General features: G+C 37.7%; 2 long non-coding RNA genes across 2 annotated transcripts in view; one reads left to right on the top strand and one right to left on the bottom strand.

Annotated features, from left to right (window-relative positions):
- Positions 1-117: 117 nt before the first annotated feature.
- The window catches only part of LOC141445894 (uncharacterized), a 253,960-nt gene continuing 235,899 nt past the window's right edge, over positions 118-18,178 (bottom strand). Inside the window, exon 2 of the long non-coding RNA XR_012453411.1 lies at positions 118-170. This is a non-coding gene — a long non-coding RNA (uncharacterized lncRNA). The remainder of the gene's footprint in view (positions 171-18,178) is intronic.
- Positions 14,912-16,567, top strand: LOC139995181 (uncharacterized). The gene is made up of 3 exons (XR_011801895.2): positions 14,912-15,068; positions 15,223-15,265; positions 15,697-16,567. It is a non-coding gene; the product is annotated as an uncharacterized lncRNA (long non-coding RNA).

The raw sequence follows: 18,178 nt of genomic DNA, 5'->3' as shown, positions 1-18,178 counted from the left end.
AGTGAAGTCGCTAAGTCTAACGAATATATCGAGAGATATCCTAACGTCAGGTCGAATTTCTGTAACACATTAATTGTATTCATCGTTAAATAATTTGTGACATTTTTATTATTATACTAATTATTGTTAAATATACAAGTTTATATTAACCCTGTTAATTCAGTGTTAAACTCATTTCAACTACCTCTGTTATCTTAACCGAAACAGGGTGTTACGACCGTTCGCGGAGAGACGCGGTCGCGAGGAAAACGCGTCAGCGAGAGGTGTAAATTCTCGCTACGATTCGGCTAATCGACGCCGCGAAATAGTCGTTCCCCGTGTTTCGATTAGGATAACAGGGGTGGTTAATTGAAATTAACACTGTGTTAACAGGTTAATATAACATATATTTTTAACAATAAGTTAAATTATAAGAGAAGCGCCACAAATTGTTTCGTGATAGATACAGTTAATGTTTATAGCAAATCAATTCGATTTTCTATGTATGCGGTGTGAATTTTATAATGAGACTGTTCGGATGCGACTGTTCGGTTAGAGTTGTCGAATGAGACTGATCGGTTACAGATTTCGATTCTTTGTCTTTCGGGGAGACGACCCCCCCATATGCTCGGATCACGCCACCGCACGCGCCGATGATCACGCAGGCCGACTTCTTCGTTATAAAATAACGGTCCGAGATCGACGGTTCCAGAACTCGTTGCTTGGTGACAAGTATGCGCTCGTCGATACAATGTATGTTTTCCGTCGGGCACATAAGAGGATATATCTGCGACGCTGGAGGACCGCGAGCGACGGTTGGAAATACGATCTCTAAAAAGCCTCGTGGCGTAACACAGGGGAACGACTAATTCGCGACGTCGATTATCTGGATCGTAGCGAAAATTTACGCCTCTCGCTGACGCGTTTTCCTCGCGATCGCGACTCTCCGCGAACGTTCGTAACATTTTGGTCCTTCGAGCCGGATTCAGTGGCAAGTGAAAAGTGTTGACACGTAACCAGTTGAATCATTTGGTCTTCTGAGCTGTATCACGTGTCAAGTGAAAAGTGCGCGCCAGTGACACCCACTACCATACAATGCCACGTGAATCCAACATAATCAGCAGCGGAAGCGTTACCACTCCAACAAAGTCAGTAATGTTAGGGGCCGTCGCCTTCGAAGAGGCATAACCCGGTGGTTGAAGAACGCAATCACGCAGCCTCCCGCCATAGGTGAACAATTGTCAACATAACGATATCCAACAACTTCGATCTCACTACAAAACGCGTCACTTTCGGGAAGGATCACCTTCCTCACGGAACGTACGTCAACTACATTCCGCTGCACAGTGACATGCGACAACCTGCAGTCGGAACAACTGCAGTTTCACAACACGAGTGATCTTCGAGAAGAACACCTTCCTTGCGAAGATCACAATACTCCGCTGCACAGTGATGAGCGACAACTGCAGCCGGAACAACTCCGTATCGGGCATCACCGATCGCACATCATAAGTATCACCTTCGTTAACGAAGTATCTTCCTCACAAACAATGGCAAACGAAACAGAAATCACCTCCTTGCGTTGGGGGCGAAGCAATCTAAGCGATCAATTCTAGTCCGTATCCAAACTACTCAACGAATACGAACAGTCTGGTCAGCACAACAAGGCCACCTTAATAACTTATCAAAAACAAGTCGACGACATTCGGAAACAGTTCAACATTGTCAATGACGAATTACTTGAGCTCGACGACAACGTACCTGTAGACTTATTTGATGTCTATTTAGACCTGGTTGTACGATTGAGCAAACTCTTCGAAATTAATTCTTCCTCAACGGATGCCTCTAAGACAGTGACGAATCCAAAACCATCGGAATGCAGCAGCAACACTTCTAGCAGTTTCCAGAGAAGTAAGAATAATTTCAATAGTAACAGTAACAATGATCATACTCCGCCAATGGAGAATATCGTATCGAATCTAGCGCCGATCCTCATCACGCTAGCTCATGCTAGCGACACGCAAAGTTCATTGCATAATACTCACAGATCGTCACCTACACGCGACTTGACGACAACCAAGTTCGCGTCCTCATTGTCTGAACAATCTGATTCAACGCTACTAATCGCCTTGAATCAGACAACCTCTCACATCCGCAGCTTATCGCTTACATGCGACTTGATGATAATCAAGTTCGCGTCGTTATTATCCGAACAACCTAATTCAACGCCACTAAACGCCGTGTATCAGACAACCTCTCACATCCGCAGTTTATCGCTTACACGCGACTTACGGACAACCTTTCACGATCCTCTGGAAGAAACTGAATCTCGTCCAGGACAACAGAGTCAATTTCGAATCAAAATCTACGGCAGAGGTTTCGAAATCAACGATGATCGGATCATCTATGAGCATTTCCTCGTCAATCAGCATTGTAACGTTTAATCTGTCTAATACCACGCCGCCTGTATCACCTGAGAATAGGAGTATCATATCGGTGAGTCATATTCCTGGACGTAACGCCAAGACGCCACCTTCGCCATTGCCGAAAGGGGCCACACCTGCGAGTTACACGAATCGGAATAATCTTCACGTTATCACCACCGTGACGAATTCCTCAAATGAGATCGATAGTTGTCAGAACACTCCATCGGCTCTCAACACTTGTCTACTGGGCCCACAGATCGCTGTATCGGACAAGTCTCGGACCACAAACATTTCACTGGATGGTCGGTAATGAACTTCAAACAATTAAAAACCTAAACACACTCATCATCCTTAATCAAATCAATCTTCAACTCCAGATACCTACAGATCCAAACGATCTCTTTGTCCTTACTCTCGGTCACTTCCTCATCAGAGACTTGCTAACAAGTTTTCGAGAACGAGATTTCAGCGACAATGCATTCAACCGTCTCTCCAGTTGACATCGAAAGTCGGCCCGTCGAGCGTGGCGTTGCGCAGAGCTCAGTGTTGGGACCGATCCCGTGGATCATCGCGAACGACGAAGTAGTGCGCTGCCCGCTGCCTTCGGACGCGGCTGTCGCGTAAAGATCAAGATAAAACAAGAAACTTGTCAATTTCCGAACAGGAGATCGAGTTCTTTATTTTTTACTCAATTTGTACAGTATTATTTTCGGTTCGCGATGATACACTTTTGATACTTGGGGTAGTTGAGAATTTTTTTAGACTGACTGGATGATTTTGGAGGGAGCATTTATACTCTTTTATTCGTTGGAGTGGGAGAAGGATTTGGTTGTACTTATCATATATTTCGGAGAACGGCTAGAGTGACCGAATGTCACCCAGGCGGCTGAGAACGGGTGCTGACCGGACGGTAACAAAAATTGTTTAGTTCGAACGAAGACATCACATACGGTGCAAATTACTTTTTTGTAGATCCAGTAGTAGGATTCCATTTCAACTTCATTTTTGCAAATGGAACCATATTTCGTTTTAATACATTCATCGATCTATCTCTGTATTCCTTGTGAAAAAATTAAAAAGAACTGTTAGTTCACAAGATATCTTAACTTGAGTTAGTCGTATGAAAGGACGCGAAACGGTACTCTTGTGTTTACGTTGTTCTTGCCTTTCGTTTGTTTCAACGTAAACGCAATACCTCTTCGTGTCCTGTGCTTATCTTTCATAGGACAAATTAAACGTACGATATAATCTAAATTAGCAGTTTTTCGACGAAATAGATTAATACTTTTTTATATGATGTGAAATGTTACGATATCAGTTACATCAATGTTGATTACAAAGCACGGGTTTCGACTGTTTGGTAGATAAAAATGAATAATAATAGCACGTCCATCACGGTTGTTATTTTCAAGGATATGCCAAAACGAGATCCATGTCGAAAGGAGGGCCGAGGCAACGGTCCATGCTTCCATGTCGGTGACGGGAAAGCTTCGGGACAACGCGAAAAACGGTCGATACATGTTAGACAGTATCGGTATCCTTGCAAATATTGCATCACGATAATGTCTATGTGTATGTGTTCGAATCAGCTTGTTAACTTTTCGAATGTTTCAACGGGCGTGGATAAGTGCCTGGTAACTTTACATCGCTGACACGGTATACATTGCCGTGTCGAGTTTCGACAATCCTTGTTTATCGACGACCAGACGAAACGCGTCGTCACGAGTTTTTGCGTGGAGCATATCCCTGGATGGGAAAGCCCGCATACAGAATTAAATACATTGTATCGCTGAGATTTCGGAACATACGGTCGCATAGTTTCGCTAGATGTATCGCAGTGTATTTCTGCGTCTTGGTCGGGAAAGCGTATTTTTTTTAGCTGTAGCGCGCATGTAACCGAGATGACGATTCCGCGTAACTCGGTATCGTTCTCTTGCGCGGCTGTTAAAGTGCGGTGGTCGATTGATTTCCCTCTCGCTTCGATCTGGGATAAAGTATCGGCTACATTCTTATCTAACCCCTTTATATACCGCATATCGCGGTAGACGCGTCTACCGTATGGCTGACGGGTGTACCTGGTATCGGATGCGCTGGCATCGTTGCATCCGCGACGGCGCGTTTCGATTCGCTATAACAGTTTTCGGCTTGTTTCGACCACTCAATGGGCGCATTGCCTTTTCTCGCACCTTTTAGCAGGTCATTAAGCGGCTGAAGTATTTTTGTGGCCCTCGGTATGAAACATCGGCTTCGGAACATTCACGATCGTTTCCACTCGCTCGTATAATAATTCGTATAATAACTCGTATAATAACTAACTCACTCGCGATTGCGTCCGTTTATTTATGCTGGTCGGGGGAGAGTCAGAAAATTCGAATCCGTCTTTGATCGACGGTTGCACGTAGCGGCGACATTGTTTTATCCGGAGTGTATTTATCGTTACGTTTCGTGCGTCAAAGCGATGTCAATGTCTCGAGGCAAAACAACAGCATGCATCGTTCTCGATTCACCTCGTCCTATGGCTCATATGCCGTTACATATTCATTAAAACTAAATATGATCGAGGAGAATGAATATACATATCTCTTTGTTTACTCAATGTTATATTAATATATTAATACACGCCGTTTCTTTACTTGGAATAATTATAATTTTCATAATATGTTGATCGATCAAAGAAATTGTCATTGCCCGTCGATTTTTGTCATATTTTTGGTAAAAGCTAGATATCTTGTTGAATAAGGACGTCTTTTTTGAGACGATCCAATGATCGACTCATTCTTGGAATTTCTTGAGGTTGATGAAGAGCGCATCTTCCAAGACGTGTTACATGCATCGGAGCAACGTCGGCGAAGTATGCTGGGTGCAACACTTCCCATTCCAAGTATATCAGCGCTTCTTTAATCGCGCTTGCCACGTGTGGTCTAGCCTTGTCACGTTGGAGGTCATCTTCCGCCTATTACTGGCTACTGATGGCTTTTTTTTGCATCAATTCGTCCTTTAATCGCTCCAGTTGCCGTTGATAAAATATAGCATTAATAGTTTCAACAAATTCAGTTCATGATACACTATATCCTACGCCTCCCACCAAATGCATAACACTATTTTTTTTTCCATAGATAGTCTGTTTTGGTGTCGATTGAAGTTCTACGAGGTTCCACCTACGATTTAGTTCGTTTGGGGGTTTTGTCTCCATTTATGATACGGGAAAGAATGCTTTTCTCGTATGCTTAATAAGTGCGGATTTATTGAAATGCTAATCTTTAAAAGGAAAATAGGTGGTGCATACTCTATTTCGAATTCATTTTAAGAAATGATATAAGTACTGATTTGGATTAGATAAGTCTCCACCAAAGCTGACCAACGATTAGCAGTGCTTCGGCTCTATGATTCTTCGCTAATTCTAACATAAACAGGTCAATCCATGGCACTCTGACCGCGTCCTACATACACAAGAAATTTAAAAGCTACGTGTAATTTGTATATAGTATATAAAATTATATAAAATATTTGTATTGGCATGTAAAATAGCTCGAGCGATACAGCCTCATGCAATGCCTCGGGCAATTCCGTTTGAAACACCTGAGCTGGTTCATATGGCCCGCTGTGAGATTGAACTAAACCGGACAGACATAAGTCGGGATAGGATTATTGCCAGCAATTTGTACAACAGAAGACTACACTTCCCGCAGAGAACCATTATTTGCTATAAAAGTCTTTTCTGATTTATTTTACATTTGTGTCTTAATGTGCCATGTAAGTTGCAATTTGCAATACAAATATATATCGGGATATCTGACCATTTTCTTATGCGGAACGGATAAGGGCTATTGCCGGTGATAAGAAATCAGCGAGAATGTCGAGTCACATCACGGTTGAAGTTAAAATGTCTAGACATGCACAGCCCGAAAGGGATAGACTCCCACTCTCTAGTATTTATACGGAACGTTCAGCTACAACAGTAAACCATAGTTCGATCGAAAATTTCCTGTAGCCTAGAATTAATTTTCGACAAATACATTCCCGTCGCGTAAACCAGGAAGCCATCAGCAAATATCAACGCGCATAGATTGATGGCGCTATTGAGATGGAAGAGGATCAAAGCATGACTAAAATACGAATAAAACAGGGTGGAGGTGTTGAACGTTCCCTGTTGCAGCGCGTCATTCACCCCGAAGACGACATTCGAGCTTGCGCCATTCAATGAGACACCTTTCTGAGATTATGAGTCAAGTCATCTGAACTAGATGTTTAAGGAAACAGTATCGTATCAGCTTTTAAAAAAAAGCCCTTTGCAGATCAATGAGGAGAGCTTTGCTACCAGCAGACGTCTGTCACGAATTTTATTGTTGCATGGACCTTACTGTATATGACCCGGAGGCTAAATTGCTGATCGGGAGGAATGGATGCCTCTTTACAATGAAACAGTATGAGTCTCTGTATCAGCTTCTCAAAGACCTTACTAATGGATACTTTGCAAACAGCAAACTCATTGATCTGTACCTGACTGGATTTGGTTTGTTCTTATACTTTCTAAGGGAATTACGTTCCCCATCTTTCACATCTTAGGAAAATACGCAGATTCAAGAGATCATTGAAGACCAAGGAGAAGAAGAATGTGTACCTTGCGGGAGCTATTTTGGTACTACGTTGAAGATATCGAAGCCTGATAACCTTTTCCCATTTAGAAACCTAAATACAATTGTTAACCAATCAATCGATGTGAAATAATTCTCGGAGCCGAAGCAGTTACTAGCCCTGTTTCCTCGGGTGAAGGTACAGACCTTGTTCCAGCGGCTCCGACTCAACGAAGATCTGAATTTTCAAGGTTATGATATTTAGGAATCTAAGAAGATCATCATACACATTTCAGTGCACACTTCCAAAATTTGTTCTCAGTAGTCCTGTAGGATTCACGAAGCTTATCGCGCGGTAGAAAGGAAATCGGACAAAGAATACTTCGCTACATACAAATAACAAGTACTTTTGTAACGAGTGATAGAAGTTTAATAAGTTTAAAGTGATGAAATAGCACGCGAGCACACTAGTAATTAAAGACCTGTGCAAAAAACAGTTTGTAACTTGAAAGAAAGTCAGGGCACACGATCGTGAATAACAGAAGCACGTGTTGCGTACACGTTTATTCTTGGCATGTCATCGCGTTACTAGTAAGTTCTGGGGAGCCGGCGGCACCGGAAACGTCACGCTCTCGACTTATTTGTCAGCTTGGTACCAGTAACGATACATCTTCTGCTTTGTCACATTAAGCGAGGAGGTTGTTTAACTCTGGAAGGCGGTGAGAATCGTCTGAAAAAAATTTGTGGGTGCCGATCAAGAGGTTAGCTCTGTTGCCTAGAACTCGTGTAACTTGCGGAAACATGCTTTTGGAATCTGTAATTCTCTGGACCCAGAGAACTCGGGGATCTATCAGGGGCCTTCCTGATACGCCTTTTGATGGCTCTATAACACTTGCGTGTTTGATGAACCATGGGATAAAGTAATATAGGGTGCCGAAGCGCTTCTTCAGCCAATTTAAGATGCTGGAGATTCTGTGTTTATATTGTAACAAATCTCCGAAGCGGGAGTCCAGATATCTTTCAACGTAATTGAAATCCCATATGAGAGGTGGAATGGAGGATTCTAGGGCCGATAGAATGTTACTATTTATGGTCTGGTGGAAATCTCTATTCCGTGATTGTTGTCTCTGTGTTTATATCCTTGTTGACAAAGGTATTAAATTCTGACAGCTTGGAGTAGAGAAATGTCTAGCTTTTCTGCGAGCACCAAATCCAAAAACGACTGCGCCTTGACAAATCAAATACCATCAAAATCAGTGTCACTGAACTGGAGGACCATGTCCATCTGTTACTCGTTAAATCAATGTCACAGGTTCTCGTCTCTGTTATTATTTAAATTGCTGCACCAAGGAACGTGTCTCGCGTTATAATTATCACCAAAGATGAACAAATTTTATCGTACAGATAGAGTTTTTCGAAAAGCGCGTCTCATTCCGCGGCAAAGACATTGTAATAAGACACAAGCTTAAGAGCCTGCAACGTAAATAGAACAAACAGAATATATGAAAAGTCGTGTTTTGTTTGCTAGGTTTATCGTGATAACTGAAAGCTCCTTTTTCTCCTTGTCCATACATCTAGTGATTATTGCTTTAAAGTTAAATGATATGCTAATCGGACTGAATTAAATGATAAAGAGGTTCCGCCCCCGAACTTCGAGTTCAGGTGGTCACACGCTTTCTAATCGAAGACCCTTGAACTGTAAATTATGCCTCTCCGTGAACTTCGTCTTTGACAGCAGTTTATCTGTGTCATTTTGGCGACAATGCGTTCATTTCCGTCAAATGGTCATGGAACAATTCCTTGAAGGCGTCTATGCTCTCCATCAGGTTCACCATGTTGTTCATACTCATCGTGTGCTCTACTGAGACAAGGGATTACTTTGATCAGGAGGATTGTTCGTAAAGGGGTGAAAACGTGTAAAGCTCTTTGGCGGGCTTACGAAGTTGTTGAAGAATTTTATTTTACTCTTCTTTCGCTTCTTCTTCTGTCATTTCAGCACGCTTCCTAACTTCTAAATGAATCGAGTATTTTCTGTATATGGCCTGACTTCCTGTTCTTCGTTTGCTGGCTCACAACTGTATATCTGTTTATTGGGCATGAGTTCGGAGCGTGCTCGCCCAACGCACTTTACGCACCGTATTCTACTCTTTTATTGTTGCAGTTCACTGTAACGTAATCGATTCTTCGAGTTCTTGCATTGTAGTCTGTCGGATTTCCTGTATATGTCTCATGTCACTATCTTGCCGAGCATATAGTGCTTCTGGAACAGACTCATTATCACGCTTTCAAGTGATAGTTTCGTGATGAACGTGTCGAGTTTGTTATTGTTTTGTTGAAGATGCTTAGTTTTAAATCTTTCCACTTTTCCAACTTTGACCTGAATAATGTTAAAACTAGTTCTTCGAAGACGTTTTGCAATTTGAAGACTGCATGTCATTTGCAAGATGCTGATTCAATTAATCGTACACGCAACGCAGTCGATATTTCACACCACACTTTTGTAACTTTTCACGTTAAGATTTCATTCCCAATTGACATCTAACGTTAATCATAGAAGTGTTCGTTTGGGTTCAATTACTTATAGATTACTTAATTAATACTTACAGTAATTAAAGTATTAAATCTTCTCGTGAAATAGATAGGTTTAGACCTTAACACCTTCATATTTCAAATTTTATTGAAATTATGCTGAATGTGTATCTCAAATAATAAAGTTGTTTCACCCTATCGTGGAATAGAAAATGAAGTTAAATAAAATCATCATTTGCATTGTACTAATTTTGATCGTAATTGAAAAAGTCAATGTTATTCATTCTACTTGATGTATAAGCGACAGAGCTTTCGCCGGGAGCTGAAAAGCACGCGAATGACAGAAGATCGCGTTCCTCCTAGATTGCGTTTTGGAGAATATTTCTTTCTGATGCTGAAGTCATGACAGTGGTATTTATAGAAGAATTGTTATTAAAAATTTTTGAGAGAGTTTTACTACAATTTTGAGAAAAAGAAAAGAATCATAATCACTGTTTTCCAATCCCAGTTCATATGTTCCTTTATAAAATTTAAATTAATTAGATATAAAAATTAAATATAATCATCAATAGTACTGTAATAATAGTAACACAAGGTCTAGGCGTATGCTGAACAAAATCATTTCGCTATTTATTTCAATATTCATATATATGCTTATATGGATTTTTAATCTTCATAAACAGTCGTCATATTTAGTGACAACGAATATGTGTATGTTCTGCAATTGCCAATCATATGTACATACACTGTTTATCTGCACTATGTTATTCGTACAAACTTTTTTAATGTAACATACAGGCAGGAGCAACTACCGAGCGAGAAGCGACCGGGCTTTATCGCTATCATTTTTACTTTGGATCCTAACTTTATCGGTCCTGTAAAGGTTACGTTCACTCTGAATTACCTGAAAGTATGCAAAGGGGATAACGATAGAGAGAAAGAGAGATTTGACTACTATGGATAGGAGTATACTTTTATGTACCAAAGAAACGGAAGAACTAATGAAGAGAGTGCGACTTACTCTTAGTGCTTATTGATTCGTCACTCATTCATACACACACACACTTTCTTTAGATTTATCGTATCGCCGATTGCGTTTACACTCGTAAGTACGTGACCTAAGCAAATGCATAATTACTACCGCACGACTCAAAAGTATACACTCAAGTTACACTGAGTACACGCATGAGTGTAATAAATAGCAGCAGTGATTCTGTTCAAAAATCCTGCGTAATGCCATCAGTTATTCATGTCGATTCAGACCTATTAGTTTATGACATGAGTGAAGGAAGTCCAAGAAACCAACATGCATTCTACTTGCAATTCGATGCGATTTATCATTAGGACGGTTTCATCGATATTGTGACTCAAGGAAGTCATCGTTTAATCCCTTCTAGAACAAAACATAGAATATCATAATTTGTTCTTAATGACAATGTTAATTATGTTGGAAGCTTGAAATAATAAAAGATTGATTTCTATTAAATGCACAATTTTAATGATAGTATTCAATTCAAAAATGGAGAGTTTACATTTAACAAATTTTCAGTCAGACTCTTCTTTTTTACTAATAATAATAATTGCCGTAAAATGTAAAGAATAGAATTAAATAAAACACAAAATATGTAGTTACTTAAAGTCTTGGCTTTTAAAGCGTCGTTTCCTTTCTCCTTTAGCGATTTCAGGAATCATCTATAATACAGTTTTCACGTTGTACGGTCCGGCTCGTGAAGGTCGACTACTAATAGAAAACGATACGGATAGACGTGTTATAATTTTATTGCACGAATTATGCTAAATTTTTTGTATTGTTGTTGCAGTTTCTTCACTGATACCTATGATTTCCCTTTCAGGGTCCTTCAAGCGTCTTCCATCTGATTAAATTCAAAAAGCGCAAGTTTCCACGAATCAATTCTCCTTTAGTATTCAGATTGGCCAGGTGCGAAACTGCAGTAGTATTTTGCATTACATTTTTATGCTTAACGCGTAATGTACAATTCTTATAAATCTCATTCTCAGTAATTGTGCACAGAGGTAGTTTCTAATTTCTACACAAATCACGTAATTACAAAATATATTGCTGCGCCGGAATGATTCGCTGCACTACATAATATTTACTTATTTACAATATTTACGTATGTAGCATGTAGCAACTCTAACGAAAATGAGTGTCTGGCTGCGTGTTGGTGTAAGTTGGTGGTAAGCATTGGTATAGTAGTTTCTTTAACTTCCCGCGGAAATAGAATTAATTATCTGTTTATTTTTAGTCTGAGTACATTTCACATGCGATTTAGAAGTCCTACGAACGAAGGTTGGCATTTGAATAACGATTCTGTAATTATGTACATATATGAGCTATATTACTCCTTATACTCGTATCACGTTTTAATGAATTGCCGCGTTTGCTTGAGCGCGATGATACGATTTGAAATGTAAATTCTCAATTTCGATCGGTACGGTAGTTGCTGCCACCAAAAACAGTCTAAAGATTATTTCAATTAGATTTTGTTTTATCTACAATTCGAATTTAGGCTTACGACTATAAGGAATGAATAAAAAAAACTTGTTGCACTTACTCAAAGTGCAGCACTATCTTGAATCAATCCAATGGTCGTGCTCTTCGCGACAACTGAATGAAATCTCAAAACTTGTTGCACTTAATTAAAGCGCGGCACTATTTGAAGATTCAAAACCGTTGTATTTTCCTAATGATTTAATCAATAGATTGCATGCACGTGGGTAGCGTTAACTAGCGTTTAATGCAACTGGCAAATAAATTCCACGTTTTAGCTAACCTGCTATGTGCAGGAATACTGGCACGGAAGAGGATTAAAGTTGTTCGAAATAAATTATTGATTTTGATATACAAGATTTATTTAATTCGACTGGGTTATTTAATGTCACAAGGACTATAATAATCGCTGTCGTACAATATAGGTGATGGTGTTCGAGACGGGAAAGGGTGCGACCCTTCGCATTGGGATGCATTCCAGTGTTCAGGTATCGGTGAATTCGAGCGTGAGAAACTAATTTCTGAACTCTCGCTATTTAATTCTAATTCTTCTCTACGCCTTTTTTTCTTCTCTTTTAATTTCGGTAACAGTCGTTTAAACCATCGTTCACCTCGCTTTTTGCTAAAGTGACCCTTACCTCCACGATTCTGTCTTGCTTTTTGCATCTAATATGAATAAAATAAATTTAGTGATTCTCTCTGTGTGAGACCTGTGTGATTTCGCACACCTTGCCCAAAGATGAGCAATATTTGCTGACAATGGGAGGAGGAGTGCGAAAATCCGTAAATGTTTTCGATGATTGAAGACACCGTAATCCTGCGCAACGCCTTTGGTTGCATCGTGATCACAGATTAACACAGCGAATAATCGTTTTATTATTAATAGTTCGGAGTTTGGAAAACATTTGTTTTATCTTTAAGAACTTTGTGAAATCGTAAACAAGAACGAATATGTCAATTGGCGACGGTGTTCTCTGTGGATAACCAGCGTGGTTTTGTAGGTCTCGCCCAAAGATGAGCAATATTTGCTAGCGATGGGAAGAGAAACACGAAAACCCGTAGGTGTTTTCGATGATCGAACACCGTAATTAGCCACGTAAGTAATTAGCCACCAGTACGTAGCTACGGTCATGGGAGGAACGTGTACCTAACAGGAGGTATGGAGTAATTAAATAGCTCTCCTTAAAAACAAAGATTGTCCCGGGGGATACAGAGAGATACGGAGAGGAGTATATAAGGGCAGTTCCACTTAGACTGAGGTTCAGTCTTATAAGTTCGACAAGTCCAGTAAGCAAGTACGTTGAGTGTCACCAGAATCTTGTATCAAATCACATTCGTCATCCAATTAACCGTGGGATTCGTTATCGAACTCAAACTCATTGTTATCGACTTCTCGATTACCCAATCGCCGCTGTTACTTGTTACACCCTGTAATACTCACATTGGTATCAATAAATATCATCTATAGTATACAACAACGATGGCCAACTCACACGAAGATTCGTTATACGCCCCAAACTCTAATGACAACCCGACATATATTTATATAAACTTCTTTTTTCGGTTAGTATACTAAATCTGTCCCTGCTATATTCGTTACGTACAACAAAATATCCTATAGAATTCAAGTATTTTCTCCTCTATCTGATCCTTTATCCTCTATTTAGATAAGAAAGCAAGAAATTGCTTTTAAAACATTGTTGTGAAGACACTTAAAGTACCTTCCTTGTATATTGTTGACAGTGAGCAAAATATGTACATATACATCGTACACATATAATACGTTTTTGTATACACTGTTTCCCAGGGTCATAGTTTGGTCCTATCGAAGTTAAAGAATTGTTACGTATAGAGTATCTTCTTCGACATAGTTATAAGCATTGTAGCGGTTTATGCCATATATTATACTTATATATGTGTGTAGCAGTTACACAATTTTCAGTGGCATTTGCAGATATAGCCTCCATCCTTTGCCAAATATTTCTAGCATTAATTATGCTTCAGAGAAGAACAATCATTAAATTGATCAACACAACAAACATAGCAAGAAGACTAAAAAGGAAACACCCAACAGACCTCACAAAGGATATAACCTAGCAAACACGATGATGGTACCCCGCTGGGGATAGCCACCCACATGTTACATTTTATTTTTGTTTTTTTTTTTCTTTTCCACCTAGATATAATACTTTACCAAATGTCCTTCTGGACAAATTGTAAAAATTCAAACAAATCATTAAATTAACTATTTTCTTCTTTACACTGATGCCAGGGTAGCATATACATATATCCATAGATTCGAACAATTTTTGTCCGTCGTAGATTTTTCAGATTTTCAAATTATTCATAGCAGCATAAAAGTAACTTTGTTTAAAAGACTATTACATTGTATGCTATCATATAAAACTTTTGATTTTTATTGAATAATTCTTCTATTCGTTATATGTATATTTACATATATTCTATATGTTACTACGTATATATATTATAGACATAATTTAGTTAATATTATATACATAATATATACATATACTATACCATATATTATACATATATTATATATACATATATACTATACGTTATATATATTAATTGAGATTTTTATTTACATTGACCTTCACGATCAGTAAACAAACTATAATAAAAAATCATGATGAGCAATTAAGATCGTATTCACAATGTAAAATATTGTGCAATTATTACATAGTTTGAATATATTTTGCATTTACATATTTTATGCACTTTGATATATTATATCTATATAAAAATTAGCAGCGTAATAGTAACAATTTTCAAGATGTAAAGTCATTATTGTATTGTAGTAAAATTGAAATATAATCGGCGCAGAGACATTTGCGCAGCGTACAGGATTCGCCGCTTATAGTCCAGAAGCGTAGCCAATCAACAAGCAGTACGAATCTGCCTTTATTAGGTACGGTATTGTTCAACAGTCTTTCGTGTTCGAGACGCGGTAGTGTGTACATGCTACGGAATAGTTACCTATTTGAACGTTACAATTTTTGTGTTTAGCAAGTGCTTGAGCAATTGGTAAGAAGTGCTAATTGCTATATAACATATAAAATCTGCTATATAACATACAAAAAAAGGATTTATTCAGGATAAATACTTTATACTTGAAAATTTTATGAATTAAAAACTTTCTGTGAATTATTTTAATTTAATAACTTTGTTTTGTTTCTAGGATGGGTCATACGGCAACCAGACGGACTATTCCACATGTGGAAGTAAGTCGTAGAAACCAATACAGTTTTCTTGTCTATTTTTCTTTTTTCTTATTTTTATTATGTCTTTCGTCTCTAATGTACTACTTGCATTTACATATTTATATTCATGTAAGAGTGCTGTTATCCGTATTTATGTTTTAGTTTTAATTAAACATATTGATTATAGTTTTTTATATAAAAGTTATATCGTTCTTCCCATTTTAGTATCTTCCGCTAAAAAATGCTTTCATCAAAGATAATGCTTATTGAGAACGAAAAATAAAGTCGGTCATCGATAATGGTTATAAATAACAGAATTTAACGTATAATTATTTCTTTAATTGAATATTATGTTCTTATAAAATAATTATGTTTTTGATAATATTAATTATTCTCCGAATCTCGTACTGTATTTATCTCATAGATAGTAATTTTTTACGAAATTTGTTTAGGAATTCTCCCCTGATGCACTTCGTGATACACAAAGAAGCTTCTTCTAGTAACACAATTCTTTATAAATTCTTTTCCATGCTGTTATGGTAAGTTTTTTCCCTACTTCTTTTCGATTATCTACTATTGCTGTATTATTTGTTATAATGTCCGCATTTTAATCGCTAAAATGCGCTGTTTCATTCAAGAAATCGATACAGTATATTCATTCGTTATCTTTCCTATTTATTATTAAAAAATTATGAATGAAAGAAAACAAATCTTAGTTCCCAGATTCTGTTGCAAGTCATTACAATTAGATATGGACATGATTTAAATAATATACCGAGTCTGATATCTGCAAAATCCTCTAAAACTTTTAATTTTTATATGTATTTTATATGTAGATATTTTATTATACATAGAAACCTAACCTCAATATTTAACCAATGGCGAAACAATAAGCGATAGAATATCTCACGTGAGATTGATGTTATTAGAAGAAATTTTAACAAAAATTGTTTAGTTCGAAAGAAGACATCACATACGGTGCAAATTACTTTTTGTAGATCCAGTAGTAGGGTTCCATTTCAACTTCATTTTTGCAAATGGAACCATATTTCTTTTTAATACATTCATCGATCTATCTTTGTTTTCTTTGTGAAAAAATTAAAAAGAACTCTTAGTTCACCAGATATCTTAACTTGAATTCGTCGTACGAAAGGACGCGGAACGGTACTCTTGTGTTTACGTTGTTCTTGTCTTTCGTTTGTTTCAACGTAAACATAATACTGTTTCGTGTCTTATGTTTACATTTCATACGACAAATTAAACGTACGAAATAATCTAAATTTACAGTTTTTCGACATAAATAGGATAATACTTTTTTATATGATATGAAACGTTACAATATCGGTTACACCATTGTTGTTTACAAATTACGAGTTTTGACCGATTGGTAGGTTTGGTAGATAAAAAAGAATAATAATAACAACTAAGAACCGATTTAAAAAGGTCATATTGTAGGATGTCAGCATACTTTCTGCGGTGACCTTATGTATATATTGTTCATATATATTGTTTTAATATAGTTATTAACTATCTTATTGTTATGTATATTTATATTGTAGTATAAGAATGTAGCCAAAAAATCCGCCTGTTTTAAACCCCTTCCTTTAATGTATGTAGTTAGCTTTTTGTAGACATTAACGTACAAAAGGTATATGGATGTTAACATTATTTCGTTTAACGGAATCATCGAACAACACAAACTATTCATTTTCATATTATTTTGCGAGATACGAAGGCACAGTTTCGTTTTTAACGTGAACTACGACGGTTAACTGAAATGAAAGAGAAAAGAAATGAAAATTCAATTCATTACCTACAAAATTTCTTATTTATTTTTCGACATAATTGCCATTTGTATCAATCTATATTTGGCAACGCGTGATAAGTTTCTTTATTCTATCAGTGAAGAATTCTGCTGGATACTTCTGGTAAACTATTGATAAACAACTTTACTGCTCACTTAACTTCATTTTCATATTTGAAATGAGTTCCATCTCCATCTATCTCGTTATTTTTCATTTATAATTTGTATAAAATGAAATTAAATCGTCACCGCGATGTGTGTATTATCATCTACTTATACTATAACTCGTACCTCCTGTATCCACGTCTGCACGCTGCTTGAACGGAAAGCACATCAAAATCAGCTTGGCTCTTAATGTTTTAAATGCCATTCTATCATTGTTATCGGTATGATTCACGTATTTCAGGCAATGTAATTTTTTTGGAAGCAGAAACATTTCAATCACGGCGTCTACCCTCAATTTTTCTGCATTTTTCTCTCGTGGTTGACAGAACATTCATGAGCTCTTGTTTCTTTCCATTTTTTATGTTCTAGAGTTTCTTCCCTTTCTTTCCAATAATAAAGTGAGCGCCTCGAAACAGATTTTACTTTGTGAAGGGATGCCTTGTTCAACGAAGTATGTTATATTATAGAACTTATACAGGTCTTGTATCTTTACAAAAATCACTTTTTTAATTTGCGATATAGATGTCTACAGTTCATAGTACTTTCTGAAACACGGGGTGTGCCTAACTCACTTTTCTTCCCCCACGTCATTTGAAAACTTATTGCCATATATAAAACAGTTCACAGCTTTGATAACTCATACGATGAGTCTATGTCAGATTTCTTTCTGATAAACACGTTAGTGACTTCGTTCCTGCGTATGTTTGTCGGGGTATGAAACTAGGCAGAAAACCATTTTCTGAGCGTGAGAGTTCAAGAAGGGAGAGAACAGGATTGCCAGTTTTGAATATGAAAATAGAAGCAATGTGCACCAAAACTAAATTTTAGAATGATATACTTTAGTTGAAATAGGATTTTAAATGTTCGGAAATAACATAGTATACTTGTTTATTCGACCATTCGCGGAGAGACGCGATCGCGAGATAGCACGTCAACGGGAGTCGTAAATTCCCGTTACGATTAAA

The sequence above is a fragment of the Bombus fervidus genome, chromosome 15 (assembly GCF_041682495.2).
Source record: "Bombus fervidus isolate BK054 chromosome 15, iyBomFerv1, whole genome shotgun sequence".
In the NCBI taxonomy this organism is placed as follows: Eukaryota; Metazoa; Arthropoda; class Insecta; order Hymenoptera; family Apidae; genus Bombus; species Bombus fervidus.
Note: the sequence above shows the minus strand (reverse complement) of the source record. Positions and strands in the feature narration are given on the sequence as shown.